Source organism: Pantherophis guttatus, chromosome 2 (assembly GCF_059756535.1).
Source record: "Pantherophis guttatus breed Tessera chromosome 2, ASM5975653v1, whole genome shotgun sequence".
NCBI lineage: Eukaryota > Metazoa > Chordata > Lepidosauria > Squamata > Colubridae > Pantherophis > Pantherophis guttatus.
Window position 1 is genome coordinate 243,937,470 of NC_142064.1, and position 22,771 is coordinate 243,960,240.

Below are 22,771 nucleotides of genomic sequence, written 5' to 3' on the forward strand. Positions count from 1 at the left end.
CCTTTGGGACAACCACAACCTGGATGACTGAGCATCTCCACAGACATAAAACTGGTTACATTGCATTGGGAAGCCCTGCTAAGTGTCTTCTTTTTGAAATCTCAGCTACCTCTGCATTTGTGGGGAAGGCAGGCATTTTAGAAGCAGCTTCTCTAAATGCTCCAGATTTGGACTGTCAGGATCAGAACTTGCCCAATTCTCCAGGACCTCAGAGTTTGAAACATTCATGAATGAAGTGGAGGCCCAGACATAAATAGCTATGCCACAGAGATTTGAAAGGGGGAATGCTTTGTCAGGCACAGCCAATGACGAATCGGAAACAAAAAGAGGGATGTAATGCCTTCCAGTCTTCCACAATTCTACCCTCCAAGCAGGGGTGAAATCTAACAGGTTCTGACAGGTTCTGGAGAACCGGTAGCGGAAATTTTGAGTAGTTCAGAGAACCGGCAAATACCACCTCCGGCTGGCCCCAGAGTGGAGAGGGAATGGGGATTTTGCAGTATCCTTCCCCTGCCATGCCCATCAAACTACACCCACAGAACTGGTAGTAAAAAAAATGAATTTCACCACTGCCTCCAAGTCCAAAGGAGGGAAGAGGAGGAGACGGAATAAAATAGTAAGACTAAAATACTTAAATTGATAAGGAACCAATGTTTCTCAAACCAGGAAGAACTCTGTGTAAAATTCAGGTTAGGAAAGAAAAGTGGAATGACTTTTTGGTGAAATCGGACAACGCTGCATAAAAAGGCATTTCCTTCTATTAGTTGCTGAATCTCTCTGCATTTACCTTCAATGGGTGCTTTTGAATTCCAATTATTTCTTTTTGTGATTATTTTCTTTTCTGTCATTCTTTTCTTTTCTTTTTTAAGCTTATTTTCTGACAGCTAGGCAAGGCCAAGAACAGACACAGCAGTGATTCCAGAAAGATCCTTTATTGTTGTAGGGTAAAATAAGGATAGATTCTTGAAAGCCTGGCAGAATTTCTCTCTACTCCATCTTTGGTACAATCAAGGCAGAGTAATGATGAGCTTCTTTCTTGCCATTTTCTCTTTCTCAGGACTGAATAATCTCTTCTGAATCTCTTCCCTGGAACAGTTTTGCCCATTTTTTTCTCATTCTGAAGGCCAGGCCTGCATTCCTTCGCAATAATGCTTTCAGGCATTATTCCTGGAACAGATATTAAGTTAATTAGCTTATACTGTTTTCTACTGCCCCTTAATTTCTTTTAAAAATTGGTTATTTTCCATCTTCAGGAACACATTCTGATCAGTGATGCATTTCAAAAAAATTTATTACCGGTTCTGTGGGTGTGGCTTGGTGGGTGTGGTATGCTTGGTGGGTCTGGCAGGGGAAGGATACTATAAAATCTCCATTCCCATCCCATTCCAGGATAAGGTTACTGCAAAATCCCCATTTCCTCCCAATCAGCTGGGACTCGGGAGGCAGAGACTAGATGGGGGCAGGGCCAATCAGAATTTTTACTACCGGTTCTCCAAACTACTCAAAATTTCCGCTACCGGTTCTCCAGAACTGGTCAGAACCTGCTGAAACCCACCTCTGATTCTGATGTTAAAGAGAATTACATACTTCTGTAAAAAAACAACATCAATGTCCTTTTTAAAATATAAATATAGTTTTTATTAAAGAATTTTAAGAGAATAAAAGCAACCCAATTTTTTTTAAAAAAAGTAAAGACACTAAAGAAAAGTAATAAATGAGAAAAGGGGTACAAAAAGGAAAGAGGAAAGAAAAATTCTTTTTTAAAAACATTCTTTTCAATAAGGTTCACATGAGGCCAATGCTTGCTTATTTACTCTCAAAGTGCTGTTGAGGTTAAATGGCATAATGTGGGAATTCAGCTGGCCCACTAGACTCCCATCTCTTCTGCTTTTGTGAAATCGTTTGCTATTTATTGTGGCAACGGGATGCAGAACATTCAGAGAAGCCATCGCTCAATAAACTGGTAATTAGATTCAAACTGATGTCCAACCACTAAATCTTGCTGTCTTCTATGTATGGATTGTATTCATAGAACCAAGCCAAACTAAACAAAATGTAGGGGGGAAATGCCAACCAAACATAACTTTGAAAAATGCCAACTAGTGTTTTGATAAAAGCTCAGGGTATCCACAGAAACTTCCAAGAAATTTCTCCAGGAGTGCTGGTGAGTTTGTCATCTGACATACCTGACCTGAGATTAGATTGATTCAAAAAGTTGTCCAGAAGCCCAGATTCCCTATGCCACTGCATGAAATGGAATGATGAAAGATTCTCACCCAAATCTGTATAACTAGTCCTTGAGTTATGACTGGTTGTTGTTTAGCAACCATTCAAAATTCCAACAGACCTACAACAGCCCACTGGGTGACTGAGTGAGTTCTCATCTGTCAGTCTAATTGACTTCATATACTGTATTTTTTGGAATATAAGACACACCTACCTTTTTTGGTGAGGAAAAGAAGAAAAAGAAATCTCCCTCTGCCTCTGTGCAATTTTGCCTCGTTGCAGCAAACAGCCTGCTTTACTTTCATTTTCGTTTTCAGCATAGCTTGATTAGGAACAAGGAAAAAAAAATCTGCTCCAGCAATTTACCTCTTTGCAGCAAGCAGCAGAGCCCTGCGCAAAACAGCTGATAGCAAATCAGCTGAGAGTTGGGAGGCCGATCCCATCAACTTGTGCTAATTAGGCTGTGCTGAAGCTGAAAGGAACTGTTGTTTCTTGCTGTTTGCTTGCAAGGAGGTAACTGCTGCGAGGCAGAGGCCAAAGGGTGGGGGCCAGTGGGTGGGCAGGGCTACATTCGGTGTATAAGACGCACCTAAATTTTCACCCCCTTTTAGAGGGGAAAAAGGTGTGTTTTATACTCCAAAAAATACAGTAATACTGACTTTGGAAAAAGGAAAAATAGTGCCATGTATCCTTGCCTGGAGGTCCTGGGGAAAAAAATGGAAAGGATATAAACTGAGCAACTGAATTAATAAATAATAAAAGTTGATTTTGTAATTTGTACTTGTCAGACAATAAAATCCATTTTACTTCATAAACTTATTTTGAATTATTGACTATGCCATCTGATCTCTAAATCCAGACTGAAACCCATAACAACCTAGGAAAAGCAAAAACAACAACCCCAAAAAAGACACTTGTTGCACCTTAAAGATTGAGAAACTAATCTACCTACAGCGTGTCCAATTGACTGGGATAGAGTTTGGTTCCAGCTAAGAAAGTATAAGTTGTATCACAAATAAATGACAGTAAATTAGTTAAAGGGCATCCTGTGGTCTTTCCAAACCAAGTGTTCAGTTGGCATCCCAAAAAAATCTAATTGGGGAATTCATGTGTGAGTTGCTATCCAAGTGCAAATTCTAGTGCAGCTCCTTTCAATTATTCAGTGAACATCAGGATAGCTACAGAGCAGACACATGGTATTTCTTTTGTTGCTGTTGTTAGTTGCGAAGTTGTGTCCGACCTATCATGACCCCATGGACAATGTTCCTCCAGGCCTTTCTGTCCTCTACCATCCCCGGAGACCATTTAAGTTCACGCTGATTGCTTCAGTGACTCCATCCAGCCAACTCATTCTCTGTCATCTCCTTCTTCTTTTGCCCTAAATCGTTCCCAATATTAGGCTCTTCTCCAGTGAGACCTTCCTTCTCATTAGGTGGCCAAAGTATTTGAGTTTCATCTTCAGGATCTGGCCTTCTAAAGAGCAGGCAGGGTTGATCTCCTCTAGGACTGACTGGTTTGATCGCCTTACAGTCCAAGGGACTCGCAGGAGTCTTCTCCAGCACCATAGTTCAAAGGCCTCAATTCTTTGGCACTCAGCCTTCCTTATGGTCCAAATTTCACAGTCATACATTGCAACTGGGAAAACCATAACCTTGACTATACACACTTTTGTTGTCAGGGTGATGTCTCTGCTTTTTAGCATGCTGTCTAACTTTGCCATAGCTTTTGTCCCCAGGAGCAAGTGTCTTGGCTGTAGTCCCCATGTGCCCATGTGATCTTGGAGCCCAGGAAAATAAAATCTGTCACTACCTCCATTTCTTCCCCATCTATTTGCCAGGAATTGAGAGGGCTGGGAGCCATGATCTTACTTTTATTAATGTTGGGTTTCAAGCCAACTTTTGCACTCTCCTCCTTCACCGGCATAGAAGTCTCTTTAGTTCCTCTTCACTTTCTGCCATTAGAGTGGTATTTCTTTAGAAACATCTAAAACCAGAAATGTGTGCACTATTTATTCCACAGTAGTCCCGTCAGTATCCTTGGCATTGCTCCTTTGTTCAACTAAATGATTTTCAGTTCAGTTCAGTTCAACTCTTAAATGGATGCTTACTTGTTTGCAAATATTGAATCTGAAAGAAATTTAAATGTCACTTAATAGCTTAAATGGAAATGACAGGAAAAAATAATCTGGAATAATGTTACTGACAAGTTTTATTAAATTTCCAGAAAATTATTTCACTGGCAATTATTTTAAGGATTTTCTTTATTGCACTTTTTTTTTTCATTCTAGCAGCAAAGGAAACAAAAAAAAAAGGATCGTTCTATATGCTTGTTCAAATATTTATTTTCTCTGGATGATCGTCTCTTGATATATTATGACAGTTCTTTAGAAAATGCAAACACAGCAGTAAACTTAAACATTTTTACTGAATTCCTTGCATAGAATTAGAGAGAGCAGCTAATAATGGAAATAGGGGTAGTCCAGGGTTGAAAAGCATATTAGATCAACATCTATTATCTTTAGAACGTAGTACATAGAATCAAAGGGCTGGAAGAGACCTCAGAAATCTTCTAGTCCAACCTCCTGCTCAAGGCAGGAGATATTGATTGATTGATTATTTATTTATGTATTTCGTCAATCATGTATTTGATAACAGATACAAGTATAAACATAGTTATGAATACATGAAATGGGTATGAATAAAAGGAAACATTAGGACAGGGACGGTAGACACGCTGGTGCGCTTAAGCACGCCCCTTAAAGACCTCTTAGGAATGGGGTGAAGTCTACACTAGACGGTCTAAGGTTAAAGTTTTGGGGTTTGGGGGAAGAAACCACAGAGTCAGGTAGTGCATTCCAGGCATTGACCACTCTGTTACTGAAGTCGTATTTTCTGCAATCTAGTTTGGAACGGTTTACCATGAGTTTGTATCTATTGTGTGCTCTTGTATTGTTTTGGTTGAAGCTGAAGTGGCGCAGCAGACTAATAGCCTGTTATTAACATCCAGCTGCCTGCAATTACTGCATGTTCGAATCTCCCCAGGCTCAAGGTTGACTCAGCCTTCCATCCTTTCTAAGGTAGGTAAATTGAGGACCCAGTTTGTGGGGGCAATAAACTGACTTTGTATAAATATACAAAAGTATGAAGGCTATTGCTTAACGCATTGTAAGCCGCCCTGAGTCTCTGGAGAAGGGCGGCATATAAATCAAATTTTAAAAAAAAGTATTCATTGACTGGTAGGACATTGTAGCAGATGATTTTATGTACCAATGTCAGACCGAAGACGCTGAAGTTCTAAGTTGTCTAAGCCCAAAATTTCAAGTCTCTACCATTCTAGTCTCTAGTCAAATGATTGTCCAGTCTACTTTTGAAAATCTCCAGTGATAGAGCACCCACATTTCAGGGAGACAAGCTCCCTGTTCCTTTGACTAATTGTTCTCAACTATCAGAAAATTTCTCCTTATTTCTAGGTTGGATCTCTCTTTAACAAGCTTCCATTCATTATTTTTTTCCTGCCTTCTGGTGCTTTGGAGAATAAGTCAACCCCCTCATCTCTTTGACTGTCCCCCTCAAGTACCAGAAGACAGTTAAAAGTTTTCTATCATAGGGGAGACATGATGATCCAGGCATGAACTAAGGGTATGAAGGCAGCAAGAGCAAGACTCTAGAGAAAGTTTGTAAATTTAAAAATGCTGTAATCTCTAGAAAAATAGTCAAATAGCTAGACACCTCTTAGAAAGCAACTGCTGTAAGAAAACAATGTTCAGGAAATGAGGCTGCTTAATTTGAAGGACAGAAATAATATCTATGGAATTTCTCAGTCATCCAGGTCATGATTATCCCATAGGTGGTTCTTCAAGAGTCGACTGGACTTTCTTGTTTTTCTTTGAAGACTCTTCACTTCTCATCCAAGAAGCTTCTTCAGCTCTGACTGGATGGTGGGGAATGGAAGGATTTATACTTCTTGCAGACAGTTGGTCATTTGCATTCTTTTAGAGAGCATTGAGGCCACCTGGAGGTTTATCTGTGTCATCAGGGTCACCTGGGTTGTGCAAATGGGTGTGGAGCCTTCTTGGAAATGTGTTGTAGACTAGCCATAGATGTGGCTATGTGCCAAGAAACTTCAGAGGCTCCTATCTAGTTGTTGGACTACGTTGGGTGCAAGGAAGATAGAAAGAGGGCATAAGTGATTGAATAACTTATAAGTGGACATCAATTTGATAATATGTGAGACAATCTTCAGACAGCTGAGGATCAACAGACACTTTTCATAACAATGAAAACTAATTATCAGTTACTGTTATCCTGTACCTTTTCCTCTTCATGGGATTTCATGTGAGAACATTTGCAAAATGGCCTATTATGGGTTTTATATTGCCTTGAAAGAAGAGGGAATGCTAGAGGTTCAACTCCTCATTAACCTGTCTATTCTACAAGCATTGCCAGAATTTAATTGGCATCTGAAATTGGAGTGCAGATCAAATAGTCTTAAACTGAAAACCAATCCATTCTGCTTATTCTCAAATATAATATTAAGACCTCGAAAAATAACATGTTAAGAAGATAAGAAATCCAGAATTTGCTGATTAGGCAATCTATTTAATATTATTTTGGAAACTCATTGGCTTCTGAAGTTTAGTGACAACATTAATGACCAATGTCCCAAAGGTGCTTTTTCAAAAGGCAATCGGACTTTGTTTTTCCTTGAAGACAGTTTGCTTCTCATCCAAGAAGCTTCTTCAGCTGGATGACTGAGAATCTCCACAGGCATTAATGACCAATGCTAATTTTATTGAAAAATATCCAAGGATTGGATATGCCAACACAGATGTTGTTTTCCCTGGGCCCTCTTGGCAAATGAAATGAATAGGAGTAAGAGTTCCCATCTCCTTTTTTATCATTGCATTTCTTCTTCTTAAGCTTCTTTGCAGCTTCTTAACAATATTCTCAAAATCTGTAATGTTTCTGAAATAGTTCATGAATAAAATATAGGTCACAGAAGCCTCTCAAGCCTTTTTACTCATTGATCAAATGTTTCCCTAAACTCTCCCTGTAATAATCAGGGCAGTGGACAAATGACGCCAATCTAGAGTAGAAAATTCCAAAAACGCCAATTTATTTGAAACACTCCCACAGAAAAAATTGCCAGAGAAAGCTAGATGGAGCAAATTAGTGGTGGTATCAACCATCCCAGATCCTATTTACCGTATTTTTCAGAGTATAAGATGCACCTTAGTTTTTGGGGAGGAAAATAAGAATTATTTTCTTATTTTTGTGGCAAGCAACAAAAGAAGAATCAATAAAGGTTCTAACCCAGTGGTTCTCAACCTGTGGGTCGGGACCCTTTTGGGGGTCGAATGACCCTTTCACAGGGGTCGCCTAAGACCATCAGAAAACACATATTTTCAATGATCTTAGGAATAATTTTATTGTTGGGGGTCCCCACAACATGAGGAACTGTATTAAAGGGTCGCAGCATTAGGAAGGTTGAGAACCACTGTTCTAACCAATCTATGCTAACAAATCTGGAGAATGATACAATAACCAACAGATCGGAAGAGGTTAATCTACATACCAATACCAAAGAAAGGAGATTGAACAGAATACAGATAGTCCTTCAGAATAAAAGCCTCTGAAAGAAGCTTCAGAAAAAAATGCCTCTGAAAGAAGCTTCAGAAAAAAGGCTTTTTTTTTTCTGAAGCTCTGTTTTGAAGGCTTTCAGAGGCAGAATTTTTTTTTTCCTGAAATGGAGTTTCAGAAGTTTCAGAGGCAGAAAAAAAAGCAAGGCACAGAGCTCACAACCAAGAAACCTGTTGCTAAAATTCACCTCTGGAAACAGCTGATTGGGGGTATTCCAGGAGGCCGATCAGCTTTTTTCTTATTTTCCTCCCCAAAAACTAAGGTGCGCCTGATACTCCAGTGTGTCTTATACTCCGAAAAATATGGTGTGTGTGTGTGTGTGTGTGTGTGTGTGTGTGTGTGTGTGTATGCATTTGATTTATAAGGCATTGGTTCCCTCTCAATTGCCCGATTTATCAATCTCTAAAAACTGCAGAGATTAAAATATTCACTTGATCATCATCCAAACATTGAATTCACTTTTAAGCAATACTTCATAGCAAATGAAGAGTAGAGCAAGTTCAGTAACAAAGCGTTTTCACTACTGACTGCAGTTTTAAGAATGCTTTTCTAAAGAATGCCCGCTCAGCTTGTCTGCTAAAAACAGAAACGTTTTGAGAAGGCACTACAGGGGGGAATGGGGAGATTGGATTCAGATACAAAGTATGAAAAAACTACTAAAGTGGAGAACTTTTAAAACTTTTCCCCCCTAATTTAGATTGATATTCTCTGTTGGAGCATCTGCTTTGTCATGCCATAGCCTGTCAGCTATAATCTAGTGAAGACACACTCTGGAGGTTTCACACCTGCTGAGAATTAGCTATTCAGTAATGAGCTGTATAGCGTGTTCAGCTTGTACGTAGCATGTCCAGAGAGAATTCTATCAAAAGAAACTGGCTTTTTCTGAGTTATGAACTTGTCCAGATGGCAGCTTCTCTTGCAATTCTGTGATTTGCATTGAGCAGGAAAACATCTCAATGTACAGTATTGTACAGCCAGTATTGTATATTTGTCCATCCATAAGACCTGTTGGAGGATGAGGCTGGTTCTGTATATCCAACATGTCCATTCATTATAATTCCGAAATGTAAAGATCACTGCCACTTGATACAGATTTGATATACATCTTCCATGTTGTAGGAAGTTAGCACCCACCCCTTTCCTGGAAGAGTGAAATATTTTAGGAAATATGGAAAAGGCAGAATATTATATTTCCCTGGGATAAGCATGTTTTGAAGCAGCTCCCATCTTCCTGCCCCCCACCCTTTGTCAATGGGCCATTAAGGCTTGGGCCAGTCTATTCTACATAACAAAGATCTACCTCCTTCAGGCAGAGCCATAGTAGGAATTGCCAAAGATCCAACAAAGATAGGATTAGCCCTCTACACAATAGCAGCAGAGACTCACCACATGTGACCTGGGAAGCATGTGACCTGGGAAGCACATGTGACCATCAGCCAGCAAGGCTAGCTAAGATCCCCACCCCCTGGGAGTCTGACAACCAATCAGGATACTCTTTCTGGGCCCCAGGAAATTCAGAGCCAGAGAGAGCATAAAAACCCAGGGACTCACTGTATCTGCCCCCTTTTCTATTCAGGAACTCAAGCCATGTGATCCTGTCCACCATTAAACCATCTTTCCAAGCAGTCTCCATGTTTCCAGTGTCTGTTTCCCCACTTGGAGCAGAACCCAGAAGGATGTTTCTTCCAACAATGTTTCTCCAAAAAGAAGGCTGGGTCTTATTTTCTTTTGACCTCCGAAAAAATAGCTAGGCCTTCTTTTTGGAGGGTTCTAATTATTGACTCACCTCAAGACAGTGGCACCGATAGCCCTGCCCAGCAGGAGCCCGCTGCTGGCCCACTTCTTCTGTGGCCACTTGCCACCACTCGCACGCATTGCCCCGGCCTCCGTTTCGCCTTTAGATGCCTATGGGAAGGCATCTGCAGCCTATAACAGAGCTATGGGTTGATCCGAGCTCTGTTATTGGCTGAAGATGCTTTCCAGAAAGCCCTCTGTAGCCAATAATAGAGATAATAGAAGGCTGCAGATGCCTTCCGGCAGGCATCTGAAAGCAAAATGGAGGCTAGAGCGATGCGTGCAAGTAGCAGCAAGCGGCCGCAGAAGGCGAGGCAGGTGTGGGATGTGCGAGGCATGGTAAGTAGGACAGCTCCACCCCTCCATCCCTACCCTAGCTTATTTTTTACCTGTGTGCCTCGCCCCACCCCCTGCACCTCAGGGTGGGTGGGGTCTTAATTAGGGCTAATTTTGTGGGTAGGGCTTAATTTGATTGCATGCGCTCAAAAACGTGATAGGGCTTCTTTTCAAGGTGGGCTGTCTTTTTGGAGAAACACGGTATACTTACATGTAATGACTCCACAGAACAGAAGGTAATACGAAGAAGTAAAAAGTTCTGAGGAGACAAGACAGTTCTCTTAATAGTATTATGTCTCAACAGAAGAAAATATTTCCAGCTCTCAGGGCTGAACTGCATGGTCCATAGTGCTCTCTGAGCTTGCAGAGACATTCCATTACTCAACTAGGGTACTATTCAATGGATGATGTTACCTAGTTGGGTAATGAAAGACATTCAAGAAAACATCCAAGCTCAGAGAGCATCAATGACCCCACAATATTATGTCTACATATTGTGAAAACCCCCACTTGAGAAATCCATAATGCTGGGAAAGGAGAAAGAAAGAGAAGAAATGGGTGACTAATAGCAGGATGGATTCACTTGATTATGGTGGTGATGAATACACTGATGAAAGATCTAAAGGGCCAGATTGGGGACCGACAGATCATCCCAGAGACTCAGCTGGCATCTGACAAGCAAAGTCACAGGGGGAATCCAGATTTGCTTAACAGCAAACACGATTCATTTAACCATCGTGGCAATTCGCTTAACAACTATAGCAAAAAGGTGGTAAGATCAGTTGCAACTTGCTTAACAACTGCCTCACTTAGCAATGGAAGCTCCAGTCCCAATAGTGATCATAAATCAAGGACTACCTGTAATGCTCCAACAATACTTAAACTTAATGTAATGAATGCAAAGTTACTTGGAGTCTCTTTCTTCTCTTCGTCTCTTAGCCAGACTCAAGAATCTCTTTTGAACCAGCCCCGTTTCTTCCCTGAACTTTCTGGTTGTTCCCATGGTCTATTAGGCATTTCTTCACCCTCCACAATTGCACAAATCTCCTTACTTTCTAATGATGTCTTGATATTTTGCAGTGATATAAACAGTCAATGAATAAATTAAATAAAAATCGATTCAAATCTGCTTTTGCCGTGTGCAGGACAATTCCAGTAAATGCTGTTTATTAGAGTCAATAGACTGGGGTGATGGGGGAGCTTTTGTTTTATGCTTTTATTGGTTTCTTTTAGAAGTGTTCTTAAAACATGGGTGATTGCTTATTTAAGCCAGGTGCTCAGATTGGATGCTGTCTTCTAGCTTGCAAAACTAGCCAACAGATCCTGTTGGCACTGTAGAAAGTTAGCACCCACCCGGCTCCTAGAAGAATGAAATATTTTGAGAAATATTAAAAAGGCAGAATATTATATTTCCCTGGATGATAAAAGAAGAAACATGTTTTAAAGACTGAGAGCAGCTCCCTGCCCCCAGCAGATATTTGGTGCCCATTATGAAAGACTGGGTCAGCCTAACTACAAGACAAAAGACCTCCAGCTCCAGGGTGATGGGATTAAGACATGACCCTCCAGGACATAATAGGATTAATCCATCTAGCAGCAGAGCTCACCACATGGCACAATCACTGGGGACATTGCATCACCCAGCAAGCTTCAACCAAGCCTGGGACTCAGACAGCCTACAAAGTTAGCTGTGACCCCTACAGCAGCCAATAGAATACATGTTCTTGCACAGGAGCAGGAAGTTTAAGTGCAAAGCCCAAGAGAGGGTATAAATACCTCTCTCTCTCAACTCCATGTTGGTCAGCTTAATCAGGACCATGTGCTTGATGGTTCTACTTCATTAAACCATCTTTCCAATCAGCCTCCATGTTTCCAGTGTCTTTTTCCCGGCTTGGAACGGAACCAGGTGGATATTTCTTCCAACAGCACCATCAATCCCAAAAGGTGACATTGTGGATAGAAAAAGAATGAAGAGGGAGGCTCGGCCTCTTTGAGCTATTTTTATCATCGATCCTAGCCACCATTGTCTGCCATCCTTTAGTGAAGCATGTACATGGCAGAAAACGATCCTGAGTCAACAGGATTATGATGGCCTTACTATCAATTAGCACCATTATCAACAGCCCTTGAGAGGCAAGATTTCACAATGCCGCCAACTCACCCTTATTTACACACCAAAGAAAGGCCAGCTCAAACCACTTTGTACCCAATGATTAATTCTCTTAACTGCTCCTCTTTTCAATTTCACAGCTGCTCTTAAATCCTTCTGAATCAGTACAGGAAGTTTTCCTGGGTAAGGTAATATAGGATCAACCTTCAAGATCCCAAATGAACCTTTATCTTAATGGTGCCTGGTATCACTAAAACATTGGGTAATCCAGGAGTCTTTTGAACCCCGTTGAAGTGTTTTAAGCATTTTTCCCAACTTCTCTCACAAAAGAGATTTTGGGTTTTCTCCTTTATTCTCAGAGGGCCTGAGAATTTCTTTTGATGGTACTTTTAAAGCTAACTAGGTTGCTCTGAGGTGATGGAGGGACAGTGGGTTCTGTTCTGATCTAGGCTTCTTTAGAAAGTATACAGCACAATCTTAGTCCCGGCAAACCTTTTATTCATACAGCTGTGAATTATTGTCATTCCCAGTCTGAAAGGCTTCTCAAACAGTCTTTCAGGGAAGTGTTTACAAACACCCACCTTATCTCCCTTGGAATGCTGCCAGAGAACTAATTGCCACACGCAGGGCAAGGCCAAACTTAGCAGAGTCAAACAGAACTTTCCCAAAGCTTTTACAGACCAGATGAACTAATTGTTTCCTGCAAAAACTCACGTCCTGTTCGCTCCTCTTTTATATCTTATGGGAGGGGCCAATCATCTCCCAGCCTTACTCCCAAGTCGACCCTGTTTTCTTAATTGTTCCTGTCTTCTAGCAGCTCTGTGCATGCGCACACTGGGAATAGGCTCCCGGTGTTCTTCTGCCTCACTGATGTCAGACTCTGGAGGCAGCAAAGAACTACCAGATGGCCTTGGCCTCCGAGCCCTCGTCCGAGCCTTCCCCAGACTCTAGGACTGGCCCACATTTCTCCCCAACCTCCTCACTGTCCGAATCTGCTGCCAGCTCTGCTGGCCGCTGGCGGGCCACAACAGATTCATTGAGCATCCTGCTTTGAAAAAAGCCTCCAAATCAGGAGTTCCTACATGATATCTGCCTTGGATGGAACTTGAGTCTAGAAGCATAGAGATGTTGTAGCCTGTGTGAGAAATAGTGGTATAGGTCAGGACACATGCACTTGAGAATGTGTATTCCCACCTATGGGAATGTCATCAAAACCTTCCCACTGTTCTGACCCAGCCTTAGCAGAAGCAAGAAACAGACACCTTGTCATGAAAAATCCCTCTTTATTTACCTCTTGTGAATTAATTGCATGCACCCACCGATAAATCCATGCAATAGTCCTTCAAAGAGTTAACTGTAGTAACAGACCTTATCAGTTCCTTATTATTATCAGTTAGAAGCACGAAGCCGAAAACACCAGCCTGAAGATGACGAATGAGACTTTGTTGAAACGTCGCCAAGACACTTCCAATTTTACGCGGGAGAAAACCCGAATAACCAAAGACATATATATATATATATATATATATATATGTGTGTGTGTGTGTGTGTGTGTGTGTGTGTGTGTGTGTGTGTGTGTGTATTGAACAATTTTTTAAAAAAAACAAAAATAAATATTAACACTATCTTTTTTCAACAGTTTCGTGTCAGTAATCCATACTTATACATTTTCTCTCTCTTATCCTAGTATATCTTTTATACATATATTTCTAATATATCATATATATACCACTATAATGTATTATATTATTCTAATTGTTTTATTTATATTAGACATAAGCGTGTACCCAATTTCCTTTCCACAATTTTCATTCTTCCCATTTGTTCTTATATTTCTCCTCCTAATTCAACCGTTATTAAATCTTTTCTTGCTCTTTTTCCCTTTTCCTCCAACCATTTATAAGGTTCTACATTTAGGCAAGAAAAACAAAATGCACAGGTACAGTATAGGTCCGTGATGGCGAACCTATGGCACACGTGCCACAGGTGGCACGCGGAGCCATATTAATGGGCATGCCAGCTGAGCTCTGGGGCACATGCGCGTGCCGGCCAGCTGATTTTCGGGCCTTCTGGGCCCACCAGAAGTAGGGAAACAGGCTGTTTCCTGCCTCTGGAGGGCCTGGGGACGGGATGGGAGGCCTGTTTTTCTTTCTTACCTGGCTCCAGATCCTCTCTGTGTATCTGGGAAGGGCGAAAACAGCCTTTCCCACTCCCTTGGAGGCCCTACGGAGGCTGAAAGGGCCCATTTCCCGACTCCCGGTGGGACAGGAAGTGACATTTTTTCCTGTCCCCAGCCTCCAGAGACTACTAGAGAGGCTCCTAGAGACTCCTAGAGAGGCTCCTAGAGACTCCTAGAGAGGTTCTGGAGGCTGGGGACAGCAAAAAATGTCACTTCCTGTCCCACCAAGAATTGGGAAAGGGGCCCTTTCAGCCTCCGTAGGGCCTCCAAGGGAGTGGGAAAGGCTGTTTTCGCCCTTCCCACATACACAGAGAGGATCTGGAACCAGGTAAGAAAGAAAAACGGGTCTACCAGGCCATCATGTGCCAGGAGTGGGAGGGGGAGGGGGTTGCGCACGCATGTGCATGGGCACGTGCACGCGCAACCCTCCCCGCCCCCCCCTCTCCTGGCACGCAATGGCAAAAAGGTTAGCCATCACTGGTATAGGTGGTACTTTGCTCAACAGTAGTAACTGTGAGAGGGATCTTGGAGTCCTAGTGGACAACCATTTAAATTAATTTAACTGACCAAGTGGTTCAGTGGCTAAGACACTGAGCTTGTCAATCAGAAAGGTCAGCAGTTCAGCGGTTCGAATCCCTAGTACAGGTCTCCTGAGTGAGCAGGGGGTTGGACTAGATGACCTCCAAGGTCCCTCCAAGGTTCCAAGGTTAAAGCTGTTAAACTGTTAAATATTTGCTAGCAGTGTATAGCAGCTGCCAAAAAAACCAACACAGTTCTAGGCTGCATAAACAGAGGGATACAATCAAGATCACGCGAAGTGTTAATACCACTTTATAATGCCTTGGTAAGGCCACACTTGGAATACTGCATCCAGTTTTGGTCACCACGATGTAAAAAAGATGTGGAGGCTCTAAAAAGAATGCAGAGGAGAGCAACAAGGATAATTAGGGGGCTGGAGGCTAAAACAAATGAAGAACGGTTGCTCAAACTGGGTATGTCTAGTTTGATGAAAAGAAGGAGACTAGGGGTGACATGATAGCAGTGTTCCAATATCTCAGGGATTGCCACAAAAAAGAGGGAGTCAAGCTATTCTCCAAAGCACTTGAGGGTAGAACAAGAAGCGATGGGTGGAAACTAATCAAGGAGAGAAGCAACTTAAAACTATGGAGAAATTTCCTGGCAGATAGAACAAGTGGAACAAGTGGAATAAGTGGAACAAGTAGAACACCTTGCCTCCAGAAGTTGTGAATGCTCCAACACTTTGAAGTTTTTAAGAAGAGATTGGATAACCAGTTGTCTGAAGTGGTGTAGGGTTTCCTGCCTAAGCAGGGGGGTTGACTAGAAGACCTCCAAGGTCCCTTCCAACTCTGTTATTTTGTATTCTGAATTACTGGTCTTACGCAGATCTTTAAAAAAAAAAAAGAAATGAAACATCCTTAAAGAAAAACAAGAAGGTCCAGTTGCCTCTTGAAAAAGCACCTCTGGGACAACCATGACCTGAATGACTGAGACTCTCCATAGACAGATGGAAGACTGCAACTCTTGTCCTGGGCTGTCCTTGTGAGATAGGAGTATGTCATAGCTTGCTATAGACAAGGTCATCCAAACTGGAACTTTACAACTGTAGTTATGCTATGCAGTTGGATGCTCCACCGCTTTATTTAAATTAAAAAAATTTAAGTGGGAGGAATGTTAACCTTTCCTTGCAAATTACTTATTGTTATGAGTATTCACTTCAATAATTCACCTCCTCGGTCAGGTTGATGAAGGAATATAGTTGCAGAGAGCAAATGACTCTTTCTAAGTCTTTTTAAAATGAGATTTGTTCTTTCAGACTCTTCTCTTTAGACCTGTTTTCTGTTTATAACTGAATCATTATATGCATTAAGTAAAAAGGCTGAGAGAAGTTAGCCAAGCATCCAAGCCCCGCTTGTTCAAAAGATGATATCTTACTCTATAAAGTACAGTATTCTTCCATTAGGCATCATGTGATGCCATTGAGAGAGAGGCAAAGTCGGGAAAGAGAAAAATGTTTGCTGCATGCTTCCTTTGAATGACTCACCATCTTTCTTTGTTTCAGTTTTAAAAAGGTTTCATAAGAAACACATTTGCTCTCCACTTTTGAGAACATATTTAGTTGAATCTCTTTAACTAAGAAGGAATGTGAGGTCATTTTAATGCTGATATGCAACAGAGGTGGTATTAAGCAGGTTCTGACCAGTTTTGGAGAACTGGTAGTGGAAATTTTGAGTAGTTCAGAGAACCGGTAAATACCACCTCTGATGGGCCCCGCCCCCATCTATTCTCTGCCTCCCAAGTCCCAGCTGATCGGGAGGAAATGGGGATTTTGCAGTATCCTTCCCCTGGAGTGGGGTGGGAATGGAGATTTTACAGTATCCTTCCCCACCACATCCACCAAGCCACGTCCACAGAACCGGTAGTAAAAAAATTTGAATCCCAACACTGATTATGCAAGTATGGGGTTTTCTATCCAAATCAAACCAACAGCTCTCATAAAAAGATAGGGATCCTCTTTTGTAATTGGCTGAGATTATCACTGGCTTAAAGACATACCTCCATGGCAATTTTGAGTACAGACGGACAAGAATTGAGTATGGGTTTTCTCTAATAACATTCATAAGCCTCTAGGTGAATTTAAAATTTAAACCCACTGAAGGTAAGAGGAAATGATAGATTCATCCATGCAGGAAAATGTGAGTATTTATTTAACATTTTAGTGCTTTCAACCATGTATATGAGGCTGAAAAAATTGTTTCTTCTTTCTATGTCGTCTTCTTCAGAGTTTTAGGTTCCAAATAGGAAATTGGTTTAGGCCTTGGAAAGGTCATTGATTGCACAGGACTTTGCTTCACTAGGAATAACAAAAATCTGGGGATTTATGGTTGGCAAAGTACTTATAATTTCTATTTGAAATGTCATAGGTATCCTCAAAAGAGTTAAATTTCCAGAAATCCTTGAAACAGGAAACAATTTCATAAAACACTTATGACTCTTAGCGATTATTTATGCAACTCTTTAGACCAGCAATCATTGGCTAAGAAACTTCTATTGCTGTCAGGCCAGCCCTCAATTCTGTAAATCGATCCTTAACTCTCAATGGCAGCTGCAGCAGCCACTGCCAAAAGTTGATCCAGATGTTCAAAGTGTTGTCAGGATTTAATGTGACTGAACTGTAGTTATTTTCTCCTATTTATTAAGCCAAGCAGAAATATAAAAAGGGCTAACATCCAAAATTGTCAAAAGGTAGATGATCATCTTTTTTAAAAAATTTCATCCTCTTATGAGATCAGTTATCTCTAAATAACGAATCACTTTCATTTTGAATGGGTAGCTTTACAAATAATGGATGGATGGATAACATAGAAAGATAGAATAAGTTAGATAGATAGATAGATAGATAGATAGATAGATAATGATACTGTACCTAGATAGATAGATGATAGATAGATGATAGATAGAGATGATAGATAGATGATAGGCAGAGATGATAGATAGATAGATAGATAGATAGATAGATAGATAGATAGATAATGATAGACAGAGATGATAGATGGATGATAGACAGATAGATGATAGATTATAGACATATACAGACAGACAGACAGACAGACAGACAATGTCTTCCAATTCACAGAATATTTCTAGTGATATATTTCTATCTGCTACATCTTAATTTTTTTTCTCCACTAATTCTGTTATTGTTTGCTGCTTGTCCATTTCTTGCATGTAATTTACAATCATTTAGATTATGTTTTATTTATGAATAGATGCATATATTATTTGTCTCTGTTCCATGGTCAAATCCTTATAACACTTCTCTTCCATGATGAAATCCCTCAACTCATTTTAGGTTGTCAATGTACTGTAACTGATGCATCCTATGTACACAGTATAATTTAAATTCCTTTGATCTTAACTTCTTGGATCGATAGTTGTGGTTTATCAGCAATGCCAATGAGCCAAATGCTGTTGCAAGTGAAAATGAGAGATGTCTGTCTCATTTGGCTGTAAAGTAAAATTCTTTGACAAACAGAGAAATTCCAGCTTCTGGATCTTTAGGCAGTTCTAGCCATCATGCAGAAAAGCACAGACCAAATGTTTTCTATTTTTCCCCTAGTTCTGCATTTCTTTTATTTATTTGTTTCTTTGTTTGTTTAGACTTATATGCCACCCTTTTATAGATAAAGTACAGTAAATTATTTTTCTGGCTGCTTTTGGGGACTGAATTTCTGTCACCAAACATGAGAGATATCTGAAAATAGCATCATTTGGTTTAACAAAATTATAAATTGGTCTGTTGAGAACTTTATGTATATTATAGGAGCCTGCTTGGTGTAATGGTTAAGGCGTTGGCCTAGAAACCAAGAGACTGTGAGTTCTAATCCTGCCTTAGCCATGAAAGCCAACCGGGTGACTTTAGGCCTATCATTTGGTATCTTGCTCAATAGTGGTGACTGTGAGAGGGACAAGATCCCTCTCCTAGTGGACAATCATTTAAATATGAGCTAGCAGTGTGCTGCAGCTGCCAAAAAAGCCAACACAATTCTAGGTTGCATAAACAGAAGGATAGAATCAAGATCACGTGAAATGTTAATACCACTTTATAATGCCTTGGTAAGGCCACACTTGGAATACTGCATCCAGTTTTGGTCACCACATTGTAAAAAAGATGTTGAGACTCTAGAAAGAGTGCAGAGAAGAGCAACAAAGATGATTAGGAGACTGGAGGCTAAAACATATGAAGAATGGCTGCAGGAACTGGGTATGTCCAGTTTAATGAAAAGAATGACTAGGGGAGATATGATAGCAGTGTTCCAATATCTCAGGGGCTGCCACAAAGAAGAGGGAGTCAAGCTATTCTCCAAAGCACTTGAGGGTAGAACAAGAAGCAATGGGTGGAAACTAATCAAGGAAAGAAGCAACTTAGAACTAAGGAGAAATTTCCTCACAGTTAGAACAATTAATCAGTGGAACAACTTGCCTCCAGAAGTTGTAAATGCTCCAACACTGGAAGTTTTTAAGAAGATTTTGGATAACCATTTGTCTGAAGTGGTGTAGGGCTTCCTGCCTAAGCAGGGGGTTGGACTAGAAGACCTCCAAGGTCCCTTCCAACTCTATTCATTCTATTCTATTCTACTTCTCTCAGCCCAACACAACTCACAGGGTTGTTGTTATGGGCAAAATATGAGGCTTAATAAAATAATAAAAATAAGAATATTATGCATACCCGCCACTTTGAGTTACTTATACAGTAATAAAGGCGGGATTAAAAACCTAATAAATACATATATAAATCCTAGCATGTATCTTATTAAAATTTTAAATATTTTAAGGTTTGGAGAAGAAGATGCTGGTTGAACAAAAATAAAACCAAGCCAGGGAGGATTAATAACTTCACAGACAAAATTCATGCTGTGTATATAGAGCATCTCTGAACTAGCCTTTGATATCTCTCTCCAGAAGCTAACAAGGCTACAAAAACTCCTCCACTGGAGATCTTAGGAATCTGCAGCTCATGGGATTCTGGAGTTTATATCTGGTTCTTGTCAGCATCTCCTATCATGAATTATTCAATTCCATATTGTTATGTTGAGAGAAATGATGGACAATGCAGACTTATTGCCATTATTAGCACCTTCCCAATATACCTAGTTTGTGTTAGGTGGGTGGTTTTAAACTGTCCCCTCACCCCAGCCTTTTTGTGCATTTTGGAGTAGGCAATGACAAATGTTGAGTTGCACTGATTGCTGTGATGAATGCTTATTGATGTGATCCCCAAGTCTGTTCCAGTGGATTGCATTCTATGGCTTTCTCTGAAGCATTTATTTTACATCGCTAGCTGCTATTGGTCACAAGAGAAATCAATGGGCTGGCTCAACATAAGGCCACTTAATATATTTATATTTTACAACACTAGCTCATTACTGAAAGAAGCTGTCAGAGTTATGGGAAAGCGCAGGGTTTGAGTACTGTTTCAGATTTTTAACAGCAATGGCCAAGCCATTTATCTCACAGTGCAATTAGCCTCTTGCCTGCTTACTCTACGATCCTATAACTCTTTACTTAGATGAAGCGCATACTGCTCTGAATTGTTATGGGCTGAAGCATTAATGTCAACAATTAATGTTACTCAATCAAACACTGAAAGCTAAAGTGTTTCCAAATCCATGTTAGGACCAGGTTTTCCTAAGCCCAGTTAAATCATATCCACAACCAAGAGTTGGTCATTTTTTACATCAACTATTTTTTTTTTTAGGAACAGACAATTATACCTTTAAATTGTACGAAAATAAAGGGAACACAAGCAGAAGACATCCAAGATCAAACTACTGTATGTAACGAACAAAGTATGTAATAAGGCTATTTCATTCATTCAGATCTCAGATGTCTTCTGCTTGTGTTCCCTTTATTTTTTTGAGCAGTGTACTATTCTCAAGAAGGGCCTATTGTACAGCAAGATTTGAGTTGTGATTCCATGGCTAAATATGACCAAATGTCATCTGCCATAGCATGAGAGGTTGTGTATATGTGGTGCCCGTTATTGAAATGGTCATGTTTTGCTTGATTGTTAGTTGTATGCCTCTTTTAGGTTTAGATAGTTAAATCCCCTGCTTCAAAGAACAGCCCACTGGGATCTGAATCACAGATTGTCCTATTTCCTCCTGGGCTCTAAAGTATACATTATGAACAGAACTGCTAAATTTATAGTTAAGACAGTTCAAGTAAAAACCTGTTATATCAAACAGATTGAGGTAACATGTAAAGGTGATGTGTTTATCTGCATGCCATTTGCATTTACCGTATATGTATTTTCTTTTATCTAGTTTACCCGCGAATTAGCAATAGCAATAGCACTTCGACTTATGCTTTACAGCCCTCTCTAAGCAGTTTACAGAATCAGTATATTGCCCTCAACAATCTGGGTCCTCATTTTACCCACCTCAGAACGATGGAGGGCTAAGTCAACCTTGAGCCTGATGAGATTTGAACTGCCAAATTACAGGCATCCGACAGTCAGTAGAAGTAGCCTGCGGTACTGCATTTTAACGACTGCGCCACTACGGCTCCTATGTTAGATCCTATGTTTTATTTGTAATTTATTTGGTATGGCTGTAAGACTAATCAATTAATAAATTATTATTGCTACTGGCCCTTCAAAACATCTTAAGTAAACCAAAAAATCCAGGAGCCCAAACTGTTGTAAGTATAAGGACTATAACAGCCACTATGCTAGGTATGTGATTAGCAGAGTGCATCCATGAAACCTATGAATAGTCAGAAGGCATGATGAAAACTCCTTAATCTCACAGTACATGCATAGTTTCAACTGGAAAACTGTGAGCATCCTAGACCAAGCTCAATCAAAATATACTTGGGCATTATACTTAGGAGCCGAGGTGGCGCAGTGGTTAGAGTGCAATACTGCAGCTACTTCAGCTGACTGCTAGTTCAGCAGATCAGCGGATCAAATCTCACCGGCTCAAGGTTAACTCAGCCTTCCATCCTTCCGAGGTGGGTAAAATGAGGACCCAGATTGTTGGGGGCAATATGCTATTTAGTATACTGTCTTTGGTGTAAGCCGCCCAGAGCCCTCGGAGAGTGGGCGGCATAGAAATATGAATAATAAATAAATAAAATTTCTAAAAGCTTGACATTCAGGCAAATCAGCCATGAATAAGCACATAGAGATAAACTACATTTACAAACCATTCAACCGAGACAATTAAAAAAGCTAAAATTGAAACAACAAAACAGAATACATCTTTTCTCCAGCAATCAATACCCAGATAAGCAGGGATTAACATCAGACAAACAAGCAAGCAGAAAACAGTGCGCTAATCAAGGGACTACTAAGGAGAAAACCACACCCCACCAATACTGTCAGAGCAAGCTGCTGTACATAAACAGAGAATAAATGCACACTCACTAGCCTTGATGATGTTAGCTGATTGGTTAAAGAAACATCTGCAAGCAAACAACCAACCTCAGAGAGCACCAAGGATTTCATAGTTCAACCTTGAGCTACATATACTATATTGTCTTCTACTGAAGTTCTTTTTAAGATTATACCTTGCACCAATTCAAGTGATTTGATATCAAATAATGATGGGGTTTAGAAGAAGAAAAATTGTCAAATATTTGCTATAAATCTTTGTGCTTAATGCTTAATTTCTAAAATAAAACTTAATGAAGGTCAAATCTGCAGGAAGTATTGCTCTCTAGCCTTAGAGAGTCATCTACTATTATTGCCATTTCAGAAGTATGTCGTAATTGCTTAGTGATGAAAGGTATTAATATTGCCATTCCACATGCCTTCACATTAAAAGCAAGTTACAGACTAAACTCTAAACCAAACAGAAGCTGGCTAGGGATCAATCTCTTAATACCTTCTTTAACTCTAGAAGCATCTGATCATTACCGAGGACAAGTGGTGCTGGTAATAAGAGGGAGAAATCCATTTCATAA

General features: G+C 40.4%; 1 long non-coding RNA gene across 1 annotated transcript in view; it reads right to left on the minus strand.

Moving 5' to 3' along the window:
- Positions 1-916: 916 nt before the first annotated feature.
- LOC117660674 (uncharacterized) overlaps positions 917-22,771 on the minus strand; it is a 32,570-nt gene continuing 10,715 nt past the window's right edge. The window contains exon 2 of the long non-coding RNA XR_009620706.2: positions 917-1,167. This is a non-coding gene — a long non-coding RNA (uncharacterized LOC117660674). The remainder of the gene's footprint in view (positions 1,168-22,771) is intronic.